The sequence below is a fragment of the Gambusia affinis genome, linkage group LG06, assembly GCF_019740435.1.
Source record: "Gambusia affinis linkage group LG06, SWU_Gaff_1.0, whole genome shotgun sequence".
NCBI classification, from domain to species: domain Eukaryota; kingdom Metazoa; phylum Chordata; class Actinopteri; order Cyprinodontiformes; family Poeciliidae; genus Gambusia; species Gambusia affinis.
The window spans coordinates 22,029,722-22,053,118 of record NC_057873.1 but is presented as its reverse complement, the minus strand read 5'-3'; positions in this window follow the sequence as shown (position 1 = coordinate 22,053,118).

The following is a 23,397-nucleotide window of genomic DNA, read 5'->3' as shown; positions in this document are numbered from 1 at the left end:
TTTCATCTATATATTGGAAATTCTTAATCATATTTTTCTGTTTATCAATCTTTGCTCCAGTTTTGGTTCTTAAGCATTTTTCATTTGACATAAATACCTTCATTAATAGTTATATTTTAAATTACATTTGATGTGTTTTAGATTTCCTCATTACGTTTTCCTTAACTGACCAATGGAGATGCTTTTTATGTGACTCATTAACAGAAAACGCTGATTCAGTGTCACGTCTGCTTGGTCAGTACAAATGTACAAACGTTGACAACAGCAGATTAACAGGGGAGTCTGCTTCGCAATGGCACACGGACGTCTCTGTGTGTGAAAAGGCCTTTTGTGGGTTTGTGCCTGTGAGCGGATGGAAAGTGGGCAGGATGTGATGAGTGCTACTTTACGGCCCGCTGATTGACACAAGCCCCGAGGCTCCAGAGACACAGAATGACATAACTGGGGGAGAGAAGCAGAAACAGTAAATGATGGGTACAATGGCGCAACTCCAGGCAAGAAACAGTGGAAGGGAGACAGAGGAGGATACAATGGGGGAGGAGGACCGGCAAAGAGGGGGCAGAGGGTAGAGATAAGGAAGAGGGAGGTGAGATAAAGTGAACAAAACACACAAACAAAAAGAAAATTGTAGAATCTTCTGTAAAGAGAGCTGAGAAAACAAAGTGGGGGCAAATAGGGAAACAACATGGTAAATCTTCTGTTAGTGAAAGAGTCAAAGGATATAAAAACTGTCCTCTGGTCCGCTGTGAAATACGCTCTCCAGGCTTGTTGCTACTGTTGTAGCTTTGACTTCAAAACCTCTCAGTGAGAGTGAGAATAGTAAATGTCAGGCCGGCTTTGGAGAAGGTTTGTGGGGATTAGGCCCAACAAAGGACACCTGCTTACCGTAGCTGCTGCTGCTGCAAAAAGGGTATTTACTGGAAACCAGGCACATTCAAGCTGCCTTTGAAGGGTTGCTACAGAAAAAACTAGTGAACTTTGTTCTGTTGTGGAGCAGGCAAAGGCCCTTCCAGCCCTCCAGATAAGAGCGGGACGGCCTTTGTGTCAGTGTGATCATGGGACCATGCAATAAAAACAGCTCTGGAATGCTTGTAGATGTCCATTTGTTGGTTTAAGCCCCCTCTAATACATGCACTGCACACCTGAACAACTTCAATACACCCTGACCTCGTGGACGCCACTGTGACTACAGTAATATGTTCAGTGTCTGGAAATTCAGAGAGTTGCGAGTTCAAACAAACTAATCACACTTTTTTTTTTTTATCTTTATGACACTTAAATCCAATTTGCATAATAATTTCTAACACGGTGTATTGGAAAAATATATAGTTTTTGCATATTTGTTAAAGCTGTCACCATGCAGTGGCAGTATGCAATGAGTCATGTAATCTGTGACATGATCGATGTCCTCCTCCTTCTCCCTGATTGCGACCAAAGAAATTCTCCCCTTCCGGCTAGAAACAACCAATCAGAGCCGGGAGGAGGGTCTTAGCGCTGCCACTCAACGTGACAGGCTCGCGCTGCGCTGCGAGTGATTATGGCGGAGAAACAACTTGTTGTTACAGGAAAACCGTTTATTCGCTAGTATCGGTGGCTGTAATAACTAGCCTAGCATTCACAATGATGAATAACAATTCAGGATGCAAAAACTTTCATCAGCTGCTTTAAAATGTTTATAAAATTGAAATGGGCTTAATTTCTAACATGCAAGAACTGAAATAGGTATTCTGAATCTAAGTGTCCCCTTCATCACATCCTACATATTTATAGTCACTGTTGACCTGAGATGAAGGCTTTTTGAGAAAATGTGGAGTAGATCTTGAAATGTGGATAGTTGTAAACTGGTGATATGGTCATATGTTGTAGCTGAAGTTAGTATCAGATTGAAATTCCTTTAAACTAAAGAGATCTTTCCTACTACCGAGCGCACCTGATTATAAGCTGCACCCCCCTACATTTTTACAGGAAACACATTTTGTACATACATAAGCCGCACCGGTGTATAAGCCGCATGTGCCTACATTGAAACATGAGATATTTACAAAGAAAGACGGTACACAGAAGGTGTTTTTAAAGTTTTTATAATATGCTGTAGCTTTTCTTTCTGAACAGCAGCAAAATATAGCAAAACAACACTAAGAGGGCTGGTTTAAATAACATACGGTTAAAAGTCACGGAGAGCCGTCATCCTCTTCCTCCTGTGCTCTGAAAACCATGGAAGTCTTCTTCCTCAGTGTCTGTTTCCTTCTTTATCTGCCAGCTCGATTGCTTTTAACTTGAAAACTGCATCATATGCATTTCTTCTTGCATTCTCCATGATGACGGTCTGTTCAAGCTAATTTTATTCATGCACAAAGCACGATGTTACATTAGTCTTCCTCTACAGATATATTCCAGCTGTCTCACGCTTACCTTTTCTGCTCCAGCGCCCCTACTGGCCGTTGGAAAAAATTCATAAATAAGCCGCATCGTTGTATAAGCCGCAGGGTCGAAAGTGTGAGACAAAAGTCGCGGCTTATAGTCTGGAAATTACGGTACTCTTTTTGTTGTTGTTAATGAGTCGGGAGGATATTTGATCATTTCTACTGGTCGCTGCTGGTCTAACTTTAAGTTCTACACTAAGCATACTTTTAAAAACCAAGTTTTGAGGTTTATGTAGAAAAACATAGATTTCTGTTTTTATCTTTGGCCTCATTGTAACCTTAGATTTAGTCAGCAGTAAAAAAACAAAAACAAAACCTGTGTTCAAGCTCTTAAAGTCTGTTAACAGCGCTCGTGCGGGAGCTGCCTGCCACTGACTGAGGTGTGTTTCTGCAGAATGTTGTTGTTCCGCAGGCAGGCAAAAACATCTACTTAAGCCTTCTAACACATTTCCCCTTAAAATCCCAACTTCTCACTTTTATGTATTCCAGACATATATCTGCGCCTGCTGGATCAGAAAATAACACCATTAGTGGAAAACAGTTTTTCATGTGGCGCACAGTTTAACAACTGGGAGCGAGGGCTGATCAGTAATTGATAAAACATGTTGAGCAGCAGTGACAATACATTTTTGCTCCATGAGTAAATTGCAAAGTGGTAAACAAGTTTTGGCAGTGGGATAATGAAACGAGACAGGCCCTCCACTGTTCTGGGTCACAATGTTATGTCGCTTATTTAGTCTCAACATGCAGATCATGAATGTGGGCATGATGCGAGTGCACAGGTCTGCATCGGTAAATGCAAAACTATCTATGCTGTAATCGCACAGAGCGTACTTACTTCTCTCTTTCACCAGCAATTGCTCATGCACAGGCCGTACTAAGGCTTCAACAAGTAAAAAGCTTTTTTTTTTTACATTTCTGTAAAGAATGCACAATGAAGTACTTACAGAACCCTAATTGGAGACAACCATGCTCTCCCTTTCGGAGCTACCATAAAATCTGTTGCTTTGGATAAACACCTTAACACCAACTCTAAGTACCAAGAGTCTTTTTTTTTCTACTCATTTACAGATTTTATATATGCCTTTGAGAAGACAACATGAGAGTAAGTCAAAAAAAAAAAAAGTTTAGTCTCAACATAATTTAGTTTAAGCAAGCAGTGCAGCCAAGCATGAAACAGCAAGATAAAGCACCCCTGCTGGGGCATCAGGGCAAATAAATGGCATGTTTTCCTGCTGAGAGCAGAGTCCCTTAAAGCTCGGATTTAAAGGTTTAACTCAGAGTTCAGAATGGTTGATCATGCAGAAATGATGCAAAATATTAGATTCGGAGCTACATGGGCCTTGCATCTCACTAAGAACATTCACCAGTATGTTTTGGCTAAACGTTCTAATCTGAAAAAAGCAACCTTCGTCAACTAGCAGGATCTTTCTTTTTCTTTCCAAATTGGCAAATTCTGACATTTAGAAGGGTTTATAGTGTTCTCCAAGCCCCAGATTAACCCAAAAAATTTCCAGTTCACGAGCCTGTCTCAATATGTCGGCGTTGCTTTTGGAATATTTTACTTTCAGGTTTGTAATTGTTGCATCCTGCTAGCAAACAATCGCAGATAAATTACTTGCTCTCTTAGAAAAACTTGGGATTTCATCAGCACCTTCCTGTTTGCAACGTGACCGTCTCCTCCAGCACACACTGACTTGTCTCAGTGAGTGGAAATGCATAAACACAGGCACGTGGTGACGGCTGCACGCACAAACAGGAGGAAGAAACAGACGGGCGCAATAAGGGTAATTAAACGTTGGTATCCGCGCAGCAGGCTGGGGCAGCGTGACTAAGCTTTGCTGTGTTTTTGACCACCCATCGTCAGCGTTACGCAAGGTGTTTGAGCTTCTTGTTTCCGTCTTTGTCATATTCTCCTGCCACCCCTCTTCAGCTAAATCTTTTTCGACATTTTACACGTGTGCTCGAGCAAAGTGTCGGCTCGTGAAGCTGACTTCGTGAGCCGTTTACGACAAATTCTGAAACCTCAACAGCAATTAAGGCCGTAACGTTTGCATGAGTGTCACCTGACAGATGGGGATCTCTGTGCCTTCTCTGTCAGATGTCAGGCCAGCGCGCAACATAGCCTAATATATACAAATATAAAACAAATATCTGTGAGACAGATAAATGTTATTTCCTTTGCTTGGAAGATGTAAGCACATTTGATGAAATATGTGTTCCCGTCTCCAGTTGTTCGTCCTGGGTGGGATAGTTAAATGGGTTCATCTGTCTTTGTATCAGAAAGTCTAAAATAACTGAAAACACAATTTTCCAAGCTCTCCTTTGTTTCTGCAGGAAAATCCCCTTCTGTCCTGATTCCTTAAAACAAACACAACCCCTTCCTTTAATTTAACGTAACCACAGGGACTCGAGTAACACGAGCCATTAAATCATACCTTCACTACCACCTGTTACTACACACGAGGTGTTGTTGTTTTTTTTAAAACAAAGAACCTCACAACACCTCCTCGCGGGTTGTCTTCGCTTGTGATTCTTGCGAGATGTCAGAAAAGCTCGTTTGAAAGCAACAAAATTAGACCCTATTACACTTTTGCCCAAAGCTTTAGAAGCACACAAGGGAAGTCAAACACTTGTGTTTGTTTTAAAACGCGACTGACAGAAGTCTGAAAGATTTCCTCCCTGCCTTATCTCCGCATCAATTAATCAGCAACTTTTAAGAGGACATGCTCTCAGGCCTGCATGCATGCATTCCTGCGCTGAGATGAATGGCGGCCATTGATGCGTCTCCCTTTGAGGCCCGCTGCCAGAGTGAGCGTTGTGCCGAGCAGGTAAGTGGTTTTGGGGTAAACTGATCTCCCCGTGCGCTCTCCTTCACCCCACCTCTCAACCCAATAGACACACATACTGGATTAATCCTCCGCCTTCATCTTTTTCCCTATATGCGCTGCTTCCTGGGCCTCATGTCTACCTGCCGGCACATTCTTGCTCCATCCATGTCAAACCGCTTTGTTTTTTTCTTTTTGTATTAGCACTCTTTGTTGTTTTGCTTCCTCTCTGTCACTTTGTCTTCATTACCCAGTTTGTCGAGCCGTCTCTACCCGTGTTACCCGTGTATTATCCGTTGTGCTTGGGTGACCCGCCTCTCTCCACCATGACACGAGGTCAGGACGCTGAGACAGAAGCTGTCTGTGAGAACAAAAGAGAAGCCGAGCCAATAGTACAGTTTCTTTCACATCGCTCTAATAAAGTCTGTTGCAAACGCACTCATGCCCATTCGTTTTTCACAGCTTGTCAAGGCCTCAGTCAGTATTAATGAACAAACAGCATCATGAACACAACAGCAGGCAGGTCAGGGATGAAGCTGTTGAGAAGCAGGGCTAAGTTGTAAATCAATATCCAACAACAACCAACAGTCTCATGATTACCCACTCTGGAGGAGCGTCAGAGACCCACAGCTCGGGTACAGGAAAATCTGTCAACACGTCAACTAAGAGTCAGACAATCCACAAATCTGATTTTTATGGAAAGTTGTTTATACAGCTTGTCCCATTGAGATTCAGGATTTTATTTACAAGAGAGACCTGCTTTGATCCAATAAAACCAACAAATTACAAATAATATAAGCAATTAAGAAATCAGACTCGATGAAATAAGACAATTTTGGCTTAATTTAAATTCTTAGATTGAAATAATGAACACATTATTCTTATTGCACAACATAGTTGTGGCAGCATCATTATGTTAGACTGGTCAGGGACAATGGGAGTATTATTGGAACCTTTTTAAAGCTGTCAAATCAAATTTGACAGATTTTAATTTGTAAAAAAAACAAACAAACAAAAAAAAACAAGTTTTAGATCTTTAATCTGTTACAATTCAAGCTGTGGAGGCCATAAGCTGTTGCTTAGTTTGCTTATGCCTTGGGCCAGCTCTAAACTAAGAATTTGAATGTTTCAGATTTTTTACTTTTGTCATATTTTTAAAATCATGTAATCTTACATCTCACTTCTTTATGTGGGTCTGCCAGATGAAGTCCCCAATCCATTAAGGTGTAATAAACTGTAAATGACTGTAGTTTTGGTCAAACCCTGAAACATAATCCTTAAACCTTTTTCAGATGAGTAGGACTCCCTGCAGCCCTTGTTTTAATCTAGCTACTAATACAGCTAGCAATAATAAACATATTTATCAACTGACTATCCAGGTAAAACACGTTTCAGGGTTTTTCCCCCAAGAAATACTATGTCATATTTTTCATGTCATTGATTGTAAGACATACATTATCCAGTAATGCATAACAGTAAACTCCTAAACAAGTTTGTCCTCCACATAAAAGTCTTTGCTTGTTTCCCCTTCTGTTTGAGGTTAAATATTAAGTCTTAGTCTGTTGTGTGTTTTACTCCACCTTTTGAATGGGAATACTTGTTGAATGCTTTTTCTGCACAAACTGTCTGTGCTGTCATAAAATCGACCATATCTGTCGACCATGGTGGGACGCAGATGACCTTTACCGATGTGCACAGGAGACTATTTACGTCAAGCCTGCTTAACACTCCTGCAACAAAAACTGCAGCGCTTCTTGCACAGGAGTAAATCCCGGGAGGGTCGGCGGGGTGGGGCGCACCCCTCCATGCTTGGTAAAGTTTAGAATTGCCCCGCCCAAAAAATAGATATTAATGAAAAAAAATTGCATTTAAATAATATGCCCCCCCCCCAATAATGAGATGGGATTTACGCCCTTGGCGTCTTGTGTGCATGTCTGCAAAAAATCACTTTGTTTTTTAGCGCTTTCTCTGCCTGCTATCAAGAAAGTGTGATGCAAATGCAAAAATCTTTAAATAATGGGAACTCCAGGTGTTTGTGAAAATATTTCAAGTTTTCCTCTGTAAAGGCATAGTGCATTACCATTCAACCATTCGACGAAGAGAGCACTAATAAGAGTAGTAGCCAAAAAGATCTCTGGAGGAGTATCAGAAATCATGAGCTCAGGAAGGACAATATGTTGAAATAAAAAAAGGATTTCTTATAATCCAGTTGTTCTTCTGCCGGGACAGGAAAGCTGGTCAGAATTGATGTTGGAAAACATTAGACCGGTGAGGATGTTCACCTTCCAGCAAACACTTAGCAATTCCTCATACATGACAGAAAACAGTCTTCCTGTTGAAGTCCCGGTCTACGTTGGCATTGCAGTGAAATCTTTTCTTTTCTGAAATGGCTTCTAGATTCTAGGTATAAGCTCAATCTGTCAGATCGTTTAACACCCTGAATGCCTCCACTGTGGCTGAGTTCATGTTTCATGTCATCAGAAGACTGGAAAATGAATTTAAAACAACACAGTTTTGGAGAAAATCAGTTAGTTTTATTTCATAGAGGTTCAGTCAAATAAAGCGTGTTTGGGACGTGCTCCGGTGGCGTAGAGGTTAGCGCGCCCCACGTTTGGAGGCCTTCAGTCCTCGACGCGGCCGTCGCGGGTTCGATTCCCGAACCCGACGACATTTGCCGCATGTCCTCCCCCCTCTCCTTCCCCCTTTCCTGTCAGCCTACTGTGGTATAAGGGAAACATGAGCCCACAAAATAGACCCCCTGGTGGGGGAAAAAATAAATAAATAACTAAAAAAAATAAAGCGTGTTTAACTCCTTCAGGTAGCAGCGGTGAAACCTGACAGGACTTGGACTGCCTTTGTCCGTCCTCCAGTTATTTACCAAAACACTGTTGAACCCAAGCCTCATTTGCAAAGTTTAAAGCCTCCTTCTGTTCCCCCCCCCAATTCTTTGTTAAACTGACCCCCCCTCCCACCCTCCACCTACCATCAACAAATAGGTGTCTCTGATCTCTTTCCCCGTTCCTTAACCTACAGTAGTGGCGTCCCCCTCAAGTCCTGACCCCACACCCCTCTCCCATACCATCCGCAGGGGGCCCCCTAAGAACTCCACTGGGTGGTCTCCTCCCCCGGTTACGATTTTTTTTCGGGGTCAGAAGTCAGAGGTGAGCCCCAACAGTGTGTGGGAAACGTGCTGTGCTGTGTGCTGGGGTTAGGAGCGGGGGGGAGGAGCGGGGGCGGGGGGGGGGGGGGGGAACAAAAAGAGAGGAAGGAGTCCACCCGGTTTCCTCCTTGGACTTTACGAAAGCTGCCTTAATGGGACCCAACGGTGGTCAGCGGGACAGTTTGCAGTTTGGATTTATCGGCTCAGTTTCTCCCCAAAACGTGAGCGTGTTTGGGTTGGTAGGGAGGCAGGGCAGACTAGTTTAGGCCGAGGGATCAGGAGAGACGCCGTACAGGATAAGGGGAGGCGGGACTCGCTCATGTGCCTATGTGTATAATTGTGTCTGATGTCTGTATATGCATGAGGCAACGTAGATCCCTTGCTGAGTGTGTGCTAACTTGAAGTATTTATTAGGGACTGTCTAGCCAGCGCTGTGTCAAAGGAGCTTAAAGTGATTTATTGGAGGGGTCGGTAGAACCTGGTTATTTTTCTGACAAATCTCTGTGTGTTTTGGAGGTGATGGCCTTGATTTCTGTCCAGTGGGAGATAACAAGTCTGTTTTTCAGCATTTGTGCTGCGCTGTGAAGTCTTAAAATACACTTTGAAAGGTCCGTAATTTGTTGGAATTTTTTATTTTTATTTTTTTTTTTGCATTGCCTTATTCTTTATTTGAAGTTATTGATTAAAAAGCATCGCTAAATTGAAGAGTCCTGGTGGCTACAGTGTAATTTGAGGTCAACATATAATGACGCAATGAAAAACAAAAATGTTGTCCCCCCTCCTCCCCCCACTGCAGTGAATTCTGACTGTCTCAGTCTAATAAAATACTGTGAAAACTCTGGAGGAGATTGTTGTGATTTTTTTTTTAAAGTGGGGTTCTGCGGTGTGGTCAAGAGAAGTCAGTATCTTATTTCTAGAGATATATTTTTGCTGAGGTGCTGAGCTATTTGATAATGAGGGTGGGTTTGATGAAGCTTGTATTTCTGTGGTCTTGGTGAGTCAGAGTAGATGGAGAACATCTACCCTGACTTGGCAAAGACTCCTAATTGGATTTAATTCTGGTTGTTATATTGGAAGGTCAGTTACTCCTTCTCGTTGTCCTGTTCTCGCACACTGCAGGTTTTCTTTCAGGAATGCTGAATTTATGCTGAGAATAATTTTGCATAGCTGGACTCTGTTCAATAAAGAGGTGATTGTTAACGGAAATTGGTTGTGCTGGATTTTGTTTAGGCATGCCAGAGTACGTATTCCTGTAAACTCATATTTTAGATTTGCAAATCGGCAGAAGGATTTGGTGCCAACAACACTACTGAGCAACTAAATGTCTCAGAAGATTTAATTGAAGTGAGCTACACTAGCAGCCTGATTGCAGATTGGAAAATGTTCAACAATTAAAAAAAAAAAAGTATTCCAGCAGAACTTAATCTAATCGATGCGACTTTCTTCGTTTAGTTGTTCAGATTCAATATAAAAGCATAAAACGACACCGACCTCCATAACACCAAGACTTTATTTACGCATCGCTGTCCCACATTATGTAGGACATTTTGAAAACAAAGGTCTTACTGTAGATGCGCAGACATCTACCGCTACTAATAATACGCTTAGAATGCAAACAGATAGCATGGAGCATGTGTTTGTCAATGCTCCAGCTATAATAACATGATCTGTTGCTGCAGTAAACCTTGGCACCCTGCTGTTTTTGTGTGGTTGTGTGCTTTCTTGCCCTTCAGGCAGCAACTAAAACTTCAGGACATTGTGTCTTCATAAATGGATCTCCCTCCAACACGGAGGCTGCAGACAGATTAACACTTTGAAAGGCCCGTAAAATGTGGACTTGTTTTTATAAGTCCACATTTGTAAGGTTTGCCTGTTTTATCTGTTGCTCATGGACCTACACTTGCCAAAAAAAATTTGAAAAAATATCCAGTTTGCACAGTTCCAGACACATAATTATAAAACTGGCCTCTAAACAGAATAAAGTATTGTATTTACAAGGTGTCCAGGTTTTTTTCCTCACTCAGTTGTCCTATTGAACGGGGTCCCAATGAAACACTGGAGACAGATACAATCCATGGAAGCCCAGAGTAAACATCCTGAGTTTTTTATTTTGCTGTGCTCTTTGTCTCTGTTGAAGGACACAACTACAAACACTTAAAAATAGAAAGACGTGACGAGACACTGCTGACAGCTCACCTCTGCTGTGACTTCTTTTATTTTTGCTTTGTTTGAACACAGAGCCTTGCAAAAAATATTGGTTTTATATTTTCAGATTTTGCCAGCTCCAGAACATTTCTTTTGGATTATGTACAATCGACCAACACAAAGTAAGACGGTGGCTCAAAGAACTGGACGCATGGATTTAATTTGAAATGAAAGTGTGAAATGCAAATTAATTCAGTCTCTTATTTTTGTTTGAAACATCTAAATAAAATCCACTGCAACCAATTACATTACAGACGCTGCCAAATTGGTAAAAAGAGTCCACCTTACGAGACAAGATGGGCATTTTACTTTACGGTTTTCTGTGCTGTGTGTTTGTCTGTCGTGGCAAAGAACATCTCATATCTCAGACTTGCATAAGATCTGCAAAAAAATAAAAAGAAAACAAACATTTCAGTTCAGGTCATTTCCATCTCCCAACAGATGACCAAGAACCTTCATTCTGACTCTTTTTCAAGAGATCACAGTTACAGTTCGGTGCTGTTTGCTTAAGTCCTGGACAGCGTCGAGTGTAGTGGATAATTCTCAGGACGATGGGGGAGGGATTTTGCACTGGGAAGTGACATCATGGAAAGTAACTGCTGTGCAAACAGAGGCTTCAGCCCCTCAGGTGGGCCCTATGATCAAGAGATTACAAAGGAAATGAAAGAGCTTCAGAAAACACACACCTATATGCCTGTGCAATAACTCAGTCAAGCCTCGGTGTGTTTGTGGGCGTGTGCGTGGATGTGTGTGTGTGTGTGTATGAATGTCTGGAAAGTAAAGTGCGTGAGTCACACAGACAGGCCGGGATGTCTCCAGGAGGTGAAGGGCCGCAGATAGCCGGGGTTGCCCCTTCCTGCCGAGGAGCCACCCACAAGTAATTCAGCATAGCTACAGGCAAACAAATCCCAAATAAGCCTCCTTCATCCATTCTGGTGCGCGCACACACACACACACAAAAAGGAGTTGCATCTATCCGGCGCTGCGATTACTTGCCTTTGATTTTTTTTTTTCCGTACTCCTCAGTTGAATTTTTTTATTTATTTTATTTTTTTTTACCTCCAATCAAACATTCGTTACTAAGGTCTAATCAGTTTCACATGCTGTGTACTTTTACTATTAGATACATGTGTGAGGATCAAAGAGAAGACCTTACTCACTTTCCACTGCAATCACACCAACCCGTTTTACAATCCATCCCACATTCACGTGGGTGAACAGTAATGTTTGCCTTTGCATGTGAGGCCAAAAATAAATAAAAAATAACACTGGCATCTTGTGGGGTTTCAACATGTTGTCCATATGCTGCTCTCGGATTGTTTACAGGAAGGTAAAGTCGCACTTTAGGAAGAGAAACAGCAAAAGGTTTTCACACTTTCGACATGGGAATTTGATCAGCACCTCCGACGCTTCCCACTGAGAAATCCCAGCAGCAGAGGTTATTTGTTTGTGCCCTCGGGGCGGGTCGGAGGGGAGGGAGGGTGTTGGTGAGAGTGTGGTGGTGGGGGAGGGGGTTGTGGTTCTCTGGGAAAACTGTCACAGCTTAAAGGCCTGCTTTTGTCCTCAGAGATGAACAGGTTAATTGGACCCCGACCCTGTGAACATTCCCCTGCAGAAGAGTCGGAAAGCAGCTCAGAGTGCTCAACCCAAAGCAGCGACTGAAGTGATTCAAATGCGTCGCATGTTTACAGTAACTGGGCAGATAGTTGAAGAAATTGCAACTTTCCCACACAGGTGACACCTTGTGACCCCTTCCGCCTCAAAGTGAGTCACTTCTACAGAAGATAATGAACCCCGGGTCTTTTGTGCCTCGATTTAATCTCCTGGAAATGTACCATATAGATGTGAGTTAATCTCTAGTTTCTTCAAGTGCTGCTATGGGACGAGGACTTGCCTTTGTTAAATGAATCACTTAAAGTCACCACTGAGATAGAGCTGGAAAAAAAGTGGTTAAATGTAAGTAACCCACCATTGGTGGACTTACAATTTGAATAGAAGATCAGATTTCAGGGACGGTAAAGAAGATACCAAACTTTTTCAAGCTCCATAACACTGTGTATTATCTTACACTGTATGTTGACACATTGAGAAATAATAATAATACATTCAAATGTTAGGCAATGAAGGAGGAGAACAAATCTTTCTTCAAGTTTAGTCTACAGAAGAATAATTATTACCCTCGAACAACAACGTGCTAGAAGCTGCAGTGTACACTGCAACTTTTCTCTGTGGAAAGATTCTCAGCAGAAACGGCATGCCCTTTTACCGACGAATTCCTGCAACGTGATTGCGATATAACGTGTTGTCTGCATCGATTTAGTTGTTGTTGTTGTTGTTGTTGTTGTTGTTGTTTTTCAGCAAGAACATGTTCATTTTGTTCTAATGGTTGGAGATAGAAAAATGTCATTTCTAGCCCTGCTCTGAGAGCTCAGAGAAAGGAGTTTTTGTGAGCGCGCAGGAGATGGAATCGGGGACGGAACGGTTAAGCCACGTTTGCGTCTATAATTAAAGCAAGGTGACATGTCTTTGGCCAGTGTTTGCGGCAGGGACGTGAGGACACAATGAAGAGGTTGTTAAAGGACATACAGACCTACACACAGGCACACAGGTGCACTCCTGCTGGACATGAGATACAGTTTTGTTTGCACAAACCCCATGGTTTGAGGTGAGGAGCAATGGCAAGTGAGAGGAAACGAAGACAGAGTTGCCTTTAAAATCTCAGGACAACCTTATCATTAGAATCTTACTGCAACACGGTGGTTTGCATCCTCAGTTGGCCTGTAAAAGATTAGGAAAGAGGAAAAAAATAATTTGACCCAGCATCCAGAGCTGAGAACAAATCTTTGTTCCCTTGCTGATTTGTTCTGCTATTTTGTTTTTCTGTCCGACTTAAATGTTTCAGCTGGAAAGCAAATTTTTGGAAATATCTACAGATGAGACATTGTGTTACCTCAAAATTTAAAAAGATTGTAGAAAATGATATATTGAATTATATTAAGATGCCGCGTGAACGACACACTGCCTCTCAATTTTATAAGCTGCTAAGTTATAGTCTGAGTAGTGAATCGTTGAATATTAAACTTCTATGGCCGAAAGATTTGAGAAAAGAGTATACAAGAGAAGGATGGTTGAGGGTACTGTCAGAGAGTGGTAAATATGTGAAAGAGGCCAGAAATAAATTTATACAGTATAAGGTGCTACATAGATATTATCATACACCTACGAGGTTACATAGAATGAAAATAATGTCAAACAATAGGTGTTGGAAATGTAAGAAAGAAGTGGGCACATATTTGCATTGTTTTTGGGACTGCTCTCTGGTTTCACCATTTTGGATTAAAATCTTGGAGGCTCTGAGTGCATGGCTTGGCTCAGAGATCCCTCAGACTCCAGAACTGTGTTTACTGGGAGACCGATCTCAAATGCCAAACACCCCAAAAGGAGCTTTTGCAGTTGTGATGGTCGGTCTGGTGACAGCCTGCAGGATCATCTTAAGACATTGGAAGACCACAAAGTGTCCCGAGCTAAATGAGTGGATTAAATCGATGACGGATACAGCTTCTTATGAAGTCATGCTCAACAACATGGATGGGAACAGGGACATGGAATGGGATAGCTTTTGGGACTCATTGAAAAGAACTATGGCTTCGAGTAATGTATCTGGATGAAGTCTGATTTTCCCGGACAATTACCTTTCTCTCAACTACTGAATGTTTTTGAATTGACACTGTAACATACATATAATATATGACTGTACCCTGGGTATTGGGGGGCGGGGGGAGGTGGTGCACCAGCCTTTTTTGTTTTTGTTTTGTATTTGTGTTTTATGTGAGATAATATTCAGAAAATCAATAAAAATTTGAATTACAAAAAAAATGTTTCAGCTGGCGTGGTGTTGGTGCTGGTGGACAAATTTGCAGAGACTGTCAGTTCTCAACGCGACTCCTCTCGGTTTGACTCTTGGTCATTTATGGGATCTTTCCTTTTGCATTCTTGCACTCTTTCCGTGTCGTGTTCCCGTCAAATAAAGACGAGTGCTTAATGAGCTTTATTTGAACTCTAGTTTTGTTTTCCTAGAAAGTCCGGTTCACTTAGGGAGGTGTGAGTGGACAACTGGACTCTGATGTTGACCAAAAGAGTGAACGGAAACCTACCTACTGTAGGTTTCCGTTCGATTGAAGTGGACTCAGGTGCAGTTCGAATGCACATGTAGATGCCAATAAGACCGGAGACTACTCCAAAAGCAGGATGCGAACTATACCGCAGAGCATTATGGGTAAATACAACAAAAACAAACATGCAACAGTAGCGCTGGCAAGAGAAAATGGCTCGTGGTTTTTGCCAAAGACAAATGAGAAATCCTGAAACTGCCAAAATTTGACGCCATTCCATTTTTGTTTACATTTTGTGAAAAGGGAAGTTAAGCTCAGTGTCTTCTTCAGAGGTTTTTGTGTCATTTCCTTCTGTGGTTCTTGGTGCAGCTCCACTACAGGGGATGGGTAAATAGGTTGTTGAAAAGGGTTGGGATGTGTGATGCAGTGCACTGTGGAGGCGAACCGCAGCAGCTGAAAATGTAACAAATGTTGCATTTCGGTCCTCAACCGAACCAAGTCTAAAAAGTAGACTTTTTGCACTGTCAGGTGCAAAAAACACCCTTAGCATATTGTAGCAATCAATTAGGTTCACTGCAATATTGTGTACAGCTGAATCTAGAGCTACTAGCTCAGTCCCGGGACCATTGCATGAAAAGGAGACGAGGTAAAAAAAAAAAAAAGGGAACCGAGTGAGGTGGAGTTTGGCTTTTGTTTGAAGCTTTTCAGAGGGGATGTGGGCTGAGAGCGTAATTAGAGGAGCTTAAAGGAAGACAGAGGGAGGAGGCAGTATGGGCCTGACCCACACGCTCACCTGCACGAGTGGGCCAACCAGACGACCCCAGGTGCTGCACACCTGCACATCCCCACAATCCAACCCCATTTACACACCAACTCAGCTCAATGACTCTCTCTGTGCTTACACATAGGGAGGAGATTTTGTGAACTTTGTTTAAGATCCACGAGGAGACAGATTTGTTAGGTTTAAAACATGCTTGATTGTTTGTAAACCTGCTTCTTGTTGAACTTCAGAATTTGCCAAAACCCCATAAAAATAGTTACTTATTTTGAGGGGGGGAGGGGATTTTTTGTTTTTGAGTGCTTAACATCATACTTTAATCAGATACATAAATCTTTCGTTGGTCCTGATCACTGGAGTTAGTTTGAGAGCATCCATGGACAGAGCTGACATCTGGCACTGTAAAACAACTTTACTCTCAAAAATATCATATTGGCCTACGTTAACACTACGTTGTCAGTCATCACCTCATTTGCATAGGAGATGTATTAATTTCCTGTGCTCCTATGATTACTTGCACAGGAAATGGGGATAGGCGCTTAAATCAGAAGATAACTGCAGGTGAACTATAAAGCAACTGTGGTGTCGTGTCATGGTTTTTGAGCACAAAAAGAGGAATGGGGGCGTAAAAGTTGTGTGAATGGTCTGCAGTTAAATGTGTGTCCTTTAACGACCTCTTCATTGTGTCCTCATGGCCATGTTGCAAACACTGGCCAAAGACATGTCACCTTGCTTTAATTAAAGACGCTAAACTTGATTAAAATAAATAAATAAATTAATTAATTAAGAAAAAACTTACTGAAAGAATCTTGAAAACTGAATTTAAAAAAACCTGGATTTTGGAGGGTTACTTTGTGATTTGACTTGAATGCATGTAAGTGAAACAATGCTGATTACAATAAACTCCTATCACTTCACTTGAGAGATTAAAGGAAGCTACCCCTTTAAGAAAGTGGAGCGTCTCTTCTTTGATTTGTGACCGTGTGGTTGCTGTGGTCAGTCGGGTCATCCATCAAGGCCTCCTGACATCATGGTTTTCGGGGCGACTGTTATCTCTCACTGACACATGCTGCAGGACAGGCCAGTATTAACTTGCAAGAACACAGAAGCAATCAACAACAACAACAAAAAAAAGAAAAGAAAAAGAAAAAAGAAACAATCACTAATGGAAAACAACTATTCTTCTCCGACTTCCACTGCGAGTGTCTCCAGTATTTTTCTTTTCCCATTTCTCCTCTACTTTTGGCAACTTTGTCTTGCAATTAACCTCGTGATTTCTCCTCCCGTTGCCTTACATTGCAAACAGGCGTTGCAGCAGAAGATTTAATAATCGTGGAATTACACTTGTGCAGAATGGCTCAAGTCTTTTGGCAGATGTGTGAGGAAGGGGAAGGATAGCGTACGTTCACACGTTCAGGCCTGGGGGGGAGGTATATAAAACTAAGAGCTCGTGAGAAGACCAGAGATAACCTCTGGGACAGAAAACTGGTGACAAAAACGTAAATAAAGAAAGGAAAAGATAAGGTCAATGTTTGAAATTGAGTAGCTAATAATTAGTTTGTAATGTTTTTGAGAGTTTTTCTTTAAGGGGGATGTATCGATGCGGCTCAGAGTGACAGATTGCAGGCGATGGGGGTTAAGGAGCAGGGATTTTCTCCCCCTGTAGAGATGCAGCATATAGGAGATTTTTCTTGGTGTGTCCATGTGAAGCTTAACATTCTCTGATGCGGTCTTTCTTTGGTTTGGGGCCTGTTGAAAAGAGATCTGACAATTACATCAGAGCAGAAAACCCATAAATTAAAAAAATAAATAAATAAATAAAAAATAGGAATTCTTCTTCTTTTCGGGGCTTGAGAAAGGAAAACTGAACAAGCACCGACAGTCAAGAAGCAAGAGAAGATATTCCTCCCCTGACTCCGTCCCCCGGGAGAATCTGTATGAATTCCACACGTTGGGAATGACATCATGCAGAGATTCCTTAACAAGTTGCATCCAGCATATGTGCATTGCACTCCGAGGCTGAGATTGATCGTTTTAACAGGCCCAGGGAGAAGACAGCGGGGACGCATCGGGGCATGTTTCTAATCGGGATATTGTGTGGTAATGTTTCACCCCACCACAATTTCAGCAACAAGCTCTGCGTGATGACTCCGAGGTTTGTCACATCCAGCTGATGCGACGTGGAAAAGCAAGAATTCGTTCCAGGCTATAATCGAGGTGAAGTTTGGAAATACGGAGATGTCAAAAGTGAGACCAATTAGCAGCATTATTCCCTTCCCTCTCCCGGAGAGATAAATCTTTGGGCGTAACTGAAATCTCCCCCCGAGTTGGTCAGCGCAATCTCATTTTTACTCATATTTGGATAAACCTTGATGGGAGTCGTAAAAAATGACTCTCTTTTTTTATTATTATTTATTTATGTTTTCTTAAATTGAACAGAAGCTTTCTGAAATTTTTGATATCCAGAACTTTAAAAGAGCATTGATACCACAAAGGTTTGTGTGTATCATAGGGATCGTATGTACAAACAAACACAAAGCAGTGCAGTCGCTAAGTGAAAGACATAGAAAATACGTAATTCAAAGAAACTTCAGACAAATACAAATCTGAAAAGTGTGGCGTGCCCTTGCAGTCAGCCCTCCTCAGTCCGTGTTTTTCCTGTATAGGATCTCCTTTTTCCACACTTACATCTTTGCAGATCTGAAGAGTCGACTGGAAACTGCAGCCCAAGATGAAGTCACAGACAGGAAAACTCCAAGGTGATTTTTGGAGGTAATAATTAAAACGTGTCTCTTTTGAGTCATACAAAAATGTTGAAAGCAATCCTTTCCTCCCCGGTCACAATTTCTAAAAACTAATGATAAACTTTGGCTCAATTGCTTATGTGCATTTTAGCAATGCAGCAGTGCATAGTTTCGGAGCATAACTTTTATGAGCTTGAGTAATGTTCTCTCCATGTTTTAATTCACTGCGGCAATTCTTGTATCTAATTTAAATGGATCATAAATCCTTCTTCCAGCCAGCCGCCTCATATGGGATTGGTTTTGTGCAATTGCCATTAGTTTGTAAAGAGCTAATGTCTGTCTTCTACATCCAGACCTCTTCGTTTCCTGCGGGGGTGAAACAGCCAGAGAAGAAATTTGGTGAAGGGTGATTAGTGTTCTAGCCAAGAGATCAACTCACCATGTTCACGTCAGTCCAAGTAAGAGAATCTGATCCTGATCTAATCCCATCTGAGCTTCTCTGCTCAGAGTAAAAGCTTGAGAGACGTCCAGGCTGGCCAAAGCAAGCTTTCCATTTGAACAACAATTATACAGTTTGAAACATAGTTAATGTTGCAATACGCCGAAACTGTGCACTGTCGCTGAGGATCTATCAGTGATGAAGGATGCGTGGGGCTGAAGTTGCCAACTTGTACACGGAAAATTATTTGGTGCCACTGGCATAAAAAGCCCTACAAAAGCAAGGGATTTTACTCATGCATACATATATAATATGGGGCTGCACAGTGGCGCAGTTGGTAGAGCTGTTGCCTTGCAGCAAGAAGGTCCTGGGTTCGATTCCCGGCCCAGGGTCTTTCTGCATGGAGTTTGCATGTTCTCCCTGTGCATGGTGGGTTCTCTCCGGGTTCTCCGGGTTCTCCGGCTTCCTCCCACAGTCCAAAAACATGACTGTCAGGTTAATTGGTCTCTCTAAATTCTCCCTAGGTGTGAGTGTGTGTGCGAATGGTTGTGTGTCCTGCGACAGACTGGCGACCTGTCCATGGTGAACCCGCCTCTCGCCTGGAACGTTAGCTGGAGATAGGAACCAGCAACCCTCCTGACCCCATTAGGGACAAGGGTGAATAGAATAATATATTTTTTCATTATAAGAAGCAAAATATCCCACATATTTTAGTTCTTCTTAGTGTAGGATTATGCAGGAGAACATTCATTTACTTTACAACTTTTTGCACGTCTTAACAAACGAGTGCCACTGGACTTTTTTTCAGGACTTTTTCACTCATTGTCCAGGCTGCTTAGGAAATTCCTTCTCAAACTCCTGCCGATGTGTGCATCGAATTCGGTGTGGTGATTCAAGCCGAATTCATGCCAGGGATGGTCTGACTATCCCTGCTTCTGACAGGATGGTACGTGTTGTCTCTCCGTTTGATAGGTTGGTGTCAGTTAAAATATGATTAGCCAGACGTATTCAAGCCACCTACTCGTCTTCTTGAGTTACATAATAATAAATCGCTCGGTGAATCAAAGGAAATGATGAATTACATTTCTCCTTATCCTACTGTAAAGATTACAGTCCCGTCCCACACACAGACACAGTTATGCTAAACGATCTCCAAAAGCAACACATGATGATGTAATATAAAGACATTTAAAAACAGATGAGAAACAAAAGCCACCGACCACTTTCTGTCCACTAAGGTTTGCAAAGCCATTTCTGATGCTTTGGAACTGCAGTAAACCACAGTGAGGCCATTCTCCCATAATGTAGAAAACATGGAACAGTGATGAACCTTCTCAGAAGTAGTCGCCCAAATGACTAAAAGTGAGCATCAACCACTTGCCCACGACGTTGTAAAAAAAAACAAACCAACATCAGACGCAGTTGTCCCTTGCGTCATCTACAGTCAGTTTTCATAATTCAACTATAAGAAAGAGGCCGGGCAAAAATGACGTCCACGTTTCAAGAGCAAAAGCACTGATGAACGCACAGAGTACTAAGGAAAACGTCATCATGATCACCAAGACTACGGCCAAAATTGAAAATGTTCTTTAAAATTATGGGAGGAAAGTGTCACTTTGCCAAAACTGTTTTCAGAAAATCTTTAGTTTTCTGAAAACTAAAGATTTCAGAAAACAAGATCACATATTCTACGAGACTTTTTCAAGTCAAGTGAAATGATCAAAATCGTTTTTATTTGCATTCCAGTATAGTAAGCAAATGTTTTCAAAGACACTTCTCATGACTTCTTCAAATTCAGAAACGTACATATACTACGATTATGAGCAACCGACCTTTTGATTGGTTAATAAATAACCTTTGAGCAAGCTGGATGCAGGTATATTTCATGTCAACACTTCAAACACCTTGATTCCTTGTGTGACATCATGGAGAAATAAAAAATAATCTACGCTGGTTTTACACTGGTCAGGTTTCTTCATTTGTTCTAGTTTCCAGATGCCTGAAGGTGCCACGGTTATCTGCTAAACAGTAAAGAACAGTTCTATTCTATTCTAGTTAAAAAGCAACAAAAGAAAAACTACAGTAAGACTGTAAGGATACCAATGACTATCATTGGTATCCTTACAGTCTTACTGGAGATGTAGTTAAAACAAATGATCATATTCATGTGAGTCATCCTGTTTTTCCACTTCTTGCTTGCTGACCCTTCTATAGTTTCTACCAAACCCGTTTAGGATGTCGGAGAAGACGAAGACAAACTGTGGCAAACGACAAACACGTTTTTTTTTAACCACACATTTCTGGTTGATTGGACAATGTTTAAAGTGCGAATTATACTACAATAAAACAAGGGCAAATGCTTTGCATCTCCATTCAGGAGAAACAATAAACTCAGGAATGTTACACGCTACAACGTCTTTGTCAAAGCTTTGACATGAAAAAAGAAAAAACTAAATGCAAGTTGGTAGTTTGAGGGGAAAAAAAACAACACTTTTTGAGCGAAAGCCACTAGCTGCAGTTAAAAGATTTTAAAAACTCAGAAAAAGAGTTGAGAAAACTGCAGCTTAGAGGATTTTTGATGGGAATTAGCTTTTTCTGTGACATGATGCAAGGACATCCACACATTTGCACTTTTAGAAGGGCCTAGTCTGCTAGTGCGGTGTTAAAAGATCCAGCAATTGTTGCTGCTCAGGGTTTTCTGGACCATTGAATGCACTGACGTTATTCTTTTCTTGTCTTCTCCTCTGTAGGGGCATGCACTCATGGCCACCCACAAAGTCGGCTTCAATTTTCGGGGAAAGTTCACTTGTTGGCTCTGTTTCCGTATTGCACATACATGCAGAACTTTGACTGTTGTTTGGAGTTTATTTTCATAACCACAGCATTATTTTAGACAGGTATTCCAGATCTTCAATATATATTTTTTAGAGGGAATAATTTTTATTTGTTATTTTAACTTTAAAATGTTTGGTGTACGCCTACATTTTTTAAATGACATGTATAAGATGCACAAAGCACGGAGACATATGTAGTATCACGTTTACATAGTTTCTCCTCATCGTAACCAAGTAATTTATCAAATAGCCAGTTGTCCACTTTAGAAATGCTCCGTTTTAATGCTGTTGTTTGCTGCAGTTTTACTACATTTTCTGTAAAATTTTATTAAAGAGCAAAAACTTTCATTAAAGTAACATTTAATCAAACTGGAAAAAAAATACATGCAAAATAAAAACATTTGTATGGTTGAGCCAAACTTCTCCACAAAATATAATAAACGTAGAATTGAACAACAAATTACTCTGACGAGAATAATTAATAATAATTAACTAACTCCAGTAATATAGGCTGAACTCATTCAGTCCTACTTCAGTTCTGAAAAAATACATTCAAGTATGACATATGTAAACCAAACCAAGAACTTGATTATGATTTTTTTTATGTTACTGTATTGCTCTGAACTTCTTTTGCATTATATAGGCAGAGGACGTCGCCGATGTTAAGTCTGTGTACTGTTTGTCGTCAAAGTATGTTTGGATGGAGATTACATATTATAGTTTTGTTTATAAGGTGGTGTAAATGACCGATGTGCTCGTCCAAACATTTTTCAATTTGGGCGAAAAAATAATGGATCCCTATTCACATCTTTGTCGATTTTCAGCAGACTGTTTACTGTCTTTCTATGATTCTAGTTACAAGAGGTCTGACTGCATATACCAAACCACAGATACGTGGTAAACAAGACTGTTCTTTTTTTTAATTTTGGTTCATTTTGCGCAACATTCACACATACTGAGGGAAACTGTTTGCACGGCCTGCAACTGTGGCCCATTTTTATTCACGAAACCGCTCCAGTCGCTTTAACAACGGTTGCTCAAATGACCTCCAGTTCATGTTTTCATGCCTGTCTGAGCCAACCTACTGCTGGAGCTTAGCTGATATTGGCACCGCAAAATACAACTTTAAGGGGAGTTGAGGTAGAAATTGACGTGGGCGGCTTGGTGTACAAATAAACTGTTGCACAAGCAGTCCGGTGAAAAGTAGGTAAGGACATAAATACACCCCCTCAGACTGAATCAGAGTTGTGTTCTTTGTTTTCCTCATCTCCTCTGTTTCTTTTTTTTCTTTTAAGATAAGAAACACGTAATGTGTATTTTTATAGTCACCTATACTATCTTCAGTTTTTCAAATCCCAAGCAACAAACATTAAATAAATGTGTCTGCAGCCTTTTTTAGTTTTTTATTTATGCTCAAGAGTTTCTGTCAACTTTTTATTTGCGTTTCTGTGTCCCAGAGGTGAAAATATGATGTGACCCAGAGGCCACTCAACTAAACGGGAAAGAGATGAGAGCATTGAGTTCAAGTAAACCAGGTGTATCTCCTTCTGCATCAGTCAGGACGAGATACAAATAGCTGCAATCTAAATTTGCTTCTGTCTACCATCAGAACAATAATAAAATCAAAGAAAACAGAGACAAGTTTATTTTCCCATCACACACAATGAGGACGATGACAGGAATCTTAAATAAAATATTCACTGTTATCTCATTTTTGGCTTTCAGCAACAAACAGTTTTAGTATTTTGACCTGAAACAAAAAGGATGTTGGGGGGGGGGAATCTATGTTAATTTCTGTGAAAATAATCTGTGAGACTGTGGGCCTGTTCTTCTTACAGAGAGAATGGGAAAACGGTGTATGACATCGTGACCGC